This window comes from Benincasa hispida, chromosome 12 (assembly GCF_009727055.1).
Source record: "Benincasa hispida cultivar B227 chromosome 12, ASM972705v1, whole genome shotgun sequence".
Classification (NCBI taxonomy): Eukaryota; Viridiplantae; Streptophyta; class Magnoliopsida; order Cucurbitales; family Cucurbitaceae; genus Benincasa; species Benincasa hispida.
Window position 1 is genome coordinate 4,493,702 of NC_052360.1, and position 8,113 is coordinate 4,501,814.

Here is an 8,113-nt window from a genome sequence, read left to right on the forward strand (position 1 = left end):
TTGCATTCCTTAGCTAATTTTCATACAATTGACGCAACTTTACTCTCTTTTGGCTGCAATATCTGAATAAGGTAGTTAAATGACTTGTATTTCTACAAGTTATCAGATACCTGACACTGGTGACACTACGGATACGGTCTGCTTTATGGAGGTTCATAAGTATTGTGAACTACTACAGATGGTAGATCCTGACCATTCATGTGGAGACATGCGAGCGAGGGTGTCCTATAAAAAGAGTTTGTATAAGACCGGACCACAATATGACTAGTATCTTTATATAACGCCGTTGAGACTTACATCTCACCTAAACGACCATAGGTGACATGACCTCAATCCTGAATTTTTTGGGAACTTCTGCCTTTGAGGGCGGTCCTTTGATTAGTATGGGTGAGAATGGTCAGACTGCCAACTCAACATGCCTACCTTTTTGGGGATTTGTCTGATTTGGGAGCTGGGAACTCAGTTACACAAGATGGAATTCACTTCTTCCTTGAAGCGGGGTAAGTAGATAGATTGCACCCTTAAGAGATGATTCCGGGTCTTGAACATAGCGTCCACAGCTTCTCTTTGGAAGAGAGGACTCAGTCATAGTAGGACTATGACTTATGTTTATTAGAGGGATTAGTGGTACTTTAGGAGTTAGATGTAACTAAAGGGGCATAACGGTATATTGGCCTAGCTGTACTTAAGAGTGATCTGTGAAGGGTTATCGCACTGTTGACTGGTTAGTATGAACACAAAATATATCTATAGTAAGTAGAGTGCAACTGTCGGTCTTTAGTGGAGTGCTTGATAGTTAACGGATGGTGGATCTCGTGATTAAAGAGTTCAGTCAGTTATTCACGTACCGTTGGAGCTTCAAGCTACAGGTTCATAAAATTCCCTTGGTAGCTCAATGAATTCCAGTTGAGAATCAGTTCTTGGGGTTGATTTGAAATATTCAAATTGGCAAGAGGAAATTCGATTATATATGATATGATCGGTGTGATGTATGAGATACATCAAGTGGAGGATTAATGTAAATGAGATTTACATTAAGTACCATAAAATAGAAAAAGTACTATGGTTTATATGTTTCATGAGATGAAATATTAAAACTATAGGTTATAAATATAATATGGTAAGTTAGTTATCATATATATTTATAATAATATTAATTATTGAATAATTATATCTTTTTCTCTAATAACCAATTGAATAGGAGGTTATTGGTGGTTTTATGGTAACCGTGAGATAAAAGAATTGATGTCAAGTGAATTGGTTTTCACTAAATGATAGTTGACTGAGAGACTAAACGATCGTGGAGTGTTAATATATGATAGTTCACTCAGTTGGTCGTAGCTAAACGATTTGTCTATACGATAGACTCTTCTCATCTCCTACTTGCTCAATCATTTACACGATTGTTGTTCCTTCGATCTCTTCCTCTAACCAAGTCCACACAAAGTCCACATTTCTAGATTCTCACACCGAGAATACTAAGGTAGCCATTGTAGTGGTGTCGTACTTAACTTGACATTGTTCGAGGTTTTTGGAGGTCATTCGCTGTGTTCCTCTAACCAAGATCACACAGAGCCCACACTTCTAGATTCTCACACCGAGAATACTAAGGTAGCCATTGTAGTGGTGTCCTCACTCAACTCAATTGAGTTCGAGGTTTTGGAGGCCATTCATTTTGTGTTCGCAGTTTTCGTGTGGTGTTTGGCTTTGATGGTGCTGTGTTGCGGTCGTTGTGTTCGAGTGTTCGTGTGGTCTTGTCTTTGAGACTAAACGAGTGTTCGTGATCGAGGGAGTTTGAAGAATGAGTCTTCAAAGGTATGTATTTGTTATCCCTTGATCTCATTGTAAAGCATGCTCTAATTTCGTATTGTGCATGACCTGTAAGTTTTCGTTTCTTGACTGTAATTGTTAGTGTTCAATTTCGCATGAAATTTGGAACGATCATTTCGCTGCTCATGGAAATCCTCATGTCTCATTTCCTTCAAAATATACAATAACCTAGGGCATACTCTATACCCTAGTATCATCTTCCACTTGCCCTAGGCAAGGTGCTGCATGTCTCGCAGTCTAAGACTCCCCAGATGACCCTCGAACACTTTAGTCGTGATCTTCGTGACTATCATATCACCGCAATGCTCTGAGGTTCTTTAGAATTTGCCAAAACCCCACTGTTATCACAATAGAGAGTGATCGGAAAAGACATATTTGGAACAACTTCCAAATCTGTAAGGAACTTCCTAAGCCAAACAACCTCTTTAGCAGCTTCACAAACGGCTACATATTCGGCTTCCATAGTGGAGTCCATGATGCATCCTTACTTGATGCTTCACCAAACTACAACCCCTCCATTCAGAGTGAACACTGACTTTGATGTCGATTTTTTAGAATCTCTATCAGTCTGAAAGTCAGAGTCTGTGTATCCTGTAAGAATCAATTCCTTATCTCCATACACGAGTATATAGTCTCTTGTTCTCCGAAGATACTTGAGAATCATTTTGACCACCATCCAGTGATATAATCCTGGATCGAACTGATATTGACTGACAATCCCTACCGCATAGCAAATGTCAGGTCTAGTACATAACATTGCATACATGAGACTTCCAACAGCCGAAGCATAGGGAATCCGTCTTATTTCCTCAACCTCTTGAGGTGTCTTAAGACATTGCTCCTTAGACAAAATAATTCCATGTCTGAAAGGTTATAAACTCCTCTTGGAATTCTGCATCGAGTACCTGATCAACATCTTGTCAATGTACGAAGCTTGAGACAAGGCAAACCTGTTGTTCTTACGATCCCGAATGATCTGGATCCCTAGAACAAACTGCAGCTCTCCCAAAATTTTCATTTGGAATTGGGCGGCTAGCCACGTTTTAATGTCAGTAAAAAAACCTACATCATTCCCAATGAGTAGGATATCATCTACATACAGTAGTAGGAAAGCTACTGAGTTGTTGATGATTTTCTTGTAAACACAAGGCTTATCAACATTTTGATCAAAGCTAAATGATTTGATCGCACTTTCAAATCTAATGTTCCACGATCTAGATACTTGTTTCAAACCATAAATGGACTTATTAAGCTTGCAAACCTTTTGCTGTTGATCTGGAACAATGAACCGCTCTGGTTGAGCCATGTAAATGGTCTCCTCAAGATCATTCAGAAAGGTAGACTTGACGTCCATTTGCCATATCTCATAATCATAAAATGTGGTTATGAATAGGAGGATCCTGATAGACTACAACATGACAATAGGTGAGAAAGTTTCCTCATAGTCCACTCCCTCGACTTGGGTATAACCCTTTGCCACGAGTCTAGCCTTAAAGGTCTGTACCTTTCCATCTAAACCTCGTTTTCTCTTGTAGATCCACTTACGCCCTATAGGTTTTACCCCATCAGGCTGATCCACAAGCTCCCAGATGGAATTGAAGTACACAGACTCCATTTCCTGATTCATGGCTCTAATCTACTCATCTTTGTCAACATCCTCCATTGCTTGCTTATAAGACAATAAATCCTCAACTCCATCATCAGATATGATGTTTTGATCTTCAGTCAAACCCATGTAGCATTCCGGTGGGTTTACAACCATCTCACTACATTGAGGCAGTCTCAACTCTTGAGATGGTTGACTAGATGAACCGACATCGACAACTCTTATTGATCTATTAGTCTGTTTAACAACTCTTGTTGAACTCTCAGTAGTCTCACTAGAAATCTCATTTAAAACAAGCTTGCTGTGTGGTTTATGATCCCTGATGTGGTCTTCTTCAAAGAAGATAGCATTTATCGACACAAATATTTTATTCTCACTTGGATCATAGAAGTATCCACCCCTCGTTTCTTTGGGGTAGCCTACAAAGAGGCAAACTTTCGAACGTGGTTCTAACTTTTTAGGGCTAGCCACAAGCACGGGGCCGAACATCCCCAAATTATGAAGTGGCATTAATTTCCTTTACGACCTATTGAAGTGTACCTAAAGACGAGAGTTGGGACGTGATTCCATGTTCTATCATATAGTTATGGAATTCTAAGTCCATATACACTCCACCACGATAAGATCCTAGTGTTTTTATCTTCTTACCTAACAAGTTTTGAACTTCAGCCTTATACTCCTTGAACTTTTCAAGAGCATCAGACTTATGTTGCATTAGGTGTAGATACCCATATATTAAATAATCATCTATGAAAGAGATGAAATATTCATACCCACCTCGAGCTCTTACACTCATCGGACCACAGAGGTTTGAATGTATAAGCTATAAGGTTTCCTTGGCTCTATAACCTTTTCCAGTAAAAGGCCGTTTGGTCATTTTGTCTTCAAGGTATGATTCACATACCGACAAAAAGTTTTCTTCCAAACCATTTAGAAGTCCACATTTCATCAACTTCTCGATCCTATTGAGGTTAATGTGATCTAACCTTAGATGCCAAAGATTGGCATTTTCCTTCGGAGAAACCTTTGGTCTTTTTGTAGTTGTCGCTGTTTTGAACATTTTAGTATGAAGCACAACTTTTATGACTAGCGGCCTTAGTACACACAAGTTATTTTCCATTGAACCAAAACCAATCTCCATACCATTCTTGAAAATAAACACTTTATTCTTAGAAAATGAGACGGTATAACCTTGTTCAATCAGACAAGAAACTGAGATTATGTTCCTCTTGATATGGGAACTACATAAATATTATCCAGAAACAGATAACGTTTCTTGTCCAAAAATAACTTCAGCATGCCTACAAAAACAACTAAAACAACCTCACCAGTACTGAGTCGAAGAGTCAACTCTCCATCTTCCAACTTTTTCTAGGAACTAAATCTTTGGTAGGAAGAACTTACGTGATTAGTAGTAGCTGAATAAAGTATCCAGGTAGAATCATCATTCTCTACTAAACACGTCTCCAAAACAAATAAATCACATTTACTGTCTTTAAACTTCTTCGTCTTCGGGAGAGTAGTGGGATCAGTATTAGAACCTAAATAAACTCCAAATTCTATTTCAGAGAACAATTCTCGTCGACGAACTTTATCTGAGTCAGCAACAATTGCTTTATCTTTTAGTCCCCTTGACATTCAAGAAAGACCAAAGATTATCTTGGGAAATGATACTATTGGTTTCCTTATCATCCATCCCTTTTTGCGCAAAAAGTGAGAACTGATGTTCAAACAATTCTTACAACGAGTCCATGATCTAACGTGCAATGACCATATTCTCAACCCTTTTGGCCAATGCATCAGGTATGCTAGCCAAAATGTGAAGTTGGGCAATCGAATTAGCATTCATCCACACCTCATATGCATTACGAACATTTCACGGTGCATTAAGGGTCAGGACTTGAAGACACTCCTCAACTATGACAAACTCGATGTTGTTTATCACGAAATATGTTTTAAGAGACTCTTTCTAATGTATGTAATCGGTCAAACTAAAAGAGGCAACTAACAGAAAATCATACATGTTGCTGAAGAAACAAACACATTGATCTACGTTAGATTTTAGCAAACACTCTTTACAACAAAATCCAATCTGGTTTAGCTAAAATCTAATGAACCCCATGTGACATCTAGTTTTGAAATGACGCTTCAGTGGTTTAGGACAAAAGCCACCAAAGGGTAGTCAATTTATCCCTCCTCTGAATTGAGACACTCTCAACCAGTCATTAACACTAGAACAACTCTTGTTCCTATAACAACTAGCCATCATTGATTTGGTCAATAAATCATGAACTTGCTTAACAATTTCCCGTAAGTGTGATGCTTCATTTTAGATCCTAGAGTTTCGCCCCAAGCAGCCAATCTGAAGGAAAAAATTTGATTGGGGCAAAACGTAAAGCGACCCTATCCATTTCTGGAGTTCATGATAACGGGTAGAAATACACGTTATTACAACAAATAAGTAAAACAATGAGAGATTGCGACAGTAAAAATATATAAAATCATGTCCAAAAGTGTTAAACTGAAGAAATTGCGATCGCATGCGCCCATTGCATAAAAGCAGCTAATTTACTTATTTTGTGTAGGAAAAATGCGCTGGCACAAGTTAAATCATGATCGAAGGAACTAGGCGTCCACGCGCACTGAAAGATTGTGATCATGAGAAGTTGCTCAAGAAGGTGGCCACATAAAGACTGCGTATCAAGGTGATAGCATAATAAATCATGATAGGACGAAAAGTTGATGACAGTCAAATCTGAATTTAGTTGACAAGCCGTTAACGACACACTGTGTACACTCAACTTTCAGTGACCATTAATCAGCGCATCAGAGCAGGAGATTTAATGACCGCCCATCATTGCAATCATTAGAGAGAAAAGCTTCGTCAGAGTTCTATAAATACCGGAGGCCACCATTGTAAAAAGGGTTGAACAAGCGAGATCATATACGAGATAGATAGTCGTTAGTTTGTTTATAATCATACTTATACTTAGAAGATGGATTCAAGCCAAGAGAAGAAGACGCCGAGAGATCATTCCTAGACAGCTCGAAAGACTGTTGGGAAGCGCTACAAAAGGAGAGAGGGCCAACACTTGCGAAAGCAAGGATATTCATCTCGACAAAGTTAGAGTGAAAGACAGTGTAAACGGCCACGAAAAGTAAGACATTGCTACTGGGCTTCTTATCTCTATATTCTATTTCTATTATGTATTCTTCATTTAATTTATAAGACAATGGAAATCTCATTTCAACTTATGTTCAATCTCTCCATACTTCGCATGAGTAGCTAAATTTCCGAATGGATTGAGAAGTACTTAGCTAGCATGACCTAAGATTTACACTTTATGCGATCATCTTGTCTTATGTATGCATCATTCACCCTTTAGAGATACTTGAAAGAGTAGTCTAAAGAAAGAAACTAAACTTGAGAGAGTCAGATAAGAATCTAGGCTTGAGAGATTCAGATTACAACCGCAAAAACAAGAGATAAAAGCTTAGACATAAGTTCTGTTTGCTATTACGCATCATATGCACCCTAGAGATAGGATATGATAGTATGCGGTCACCTTGTGTATGTGTGCATCATTCATCATCGCATAGACAAGAATAGAGGCTTATACATAAGTTCTATCAACACTTTCGTATATATCGCATGCGTCCTAGAAATAGGATTTATGGCATTTGCATTAAGAGATGACATGCTGTTGTTTATGTGTAGCATGATCACATAACTTTTACATAATCTTAGGAAGTGTTAGCTAAACCCCTTCTCAACCCATTAATCGCATACTCATTATAAGTCTTGATTTCATCAACTCTTCATTCGAACTCCGTTGCATACGAAATATACTTAAACAAAACACCATCCAACTCATTTGTTTTCACCACTACAAAGGAATCAAATTTATTGTCGCATATTTACTCAATAGTCCCTGTGTTCGACCCTGGACTTACCAGGAAACCTTGTGAGGCTTATACTTAGTCTTATTAGGAAAACTTGCATGTGCAACACATAACACATCACCACAATTCATACCATAATCGCGTCACCATTTACAACGCATCAAGTTTTTGGCGCCGTTCCCGGGGAGTACGGCAGTACATATTGCGCTAACAGTAAACTTTTTGATTTTCTTTGCAGCTTTCAACCTCTGTGCACTGCCATTCCTTCAGTAAGGGAAGAAGCAGGTGTCGCATGAGCGAAGGAAACGTTCCTAAGCCAAGTACGACCCAGACATCGAAAGAACGTTCCTAAGAAAGTGAAGAAACAACCACCGACAACAACAAGAGAGAAATCCCAATATGGTGGAACAACCGGAAGGAAGAGCCGAAAATGCAAACAACATCATGGCAAACCCCATTCTCCTAGCAAATGACCACAATAGATCCATCCGGGACTATGCGTCGCCTAACCTCTACGATTTCTCCCCAGGAATCATGAGGCCAGCTCTGGACGGATTGAGGTTTCAGATGAAGCCGGTTATGTTGCAAATGATCTAGACAGCCGAACAGTTTGGTGGAAGGCGTGGCGAGGACCTGCACGCCCATCTCTAGAGTTTTATTGAAATCTGTAACACTTCTGTGTTCCCAAACATCTCAGCTGAAGAAGTTCGACTAACGTTGTTCCCATTTTCGTTATGCGACCAAGCAAGGAAATGGGCATATTCTCTCGAACCA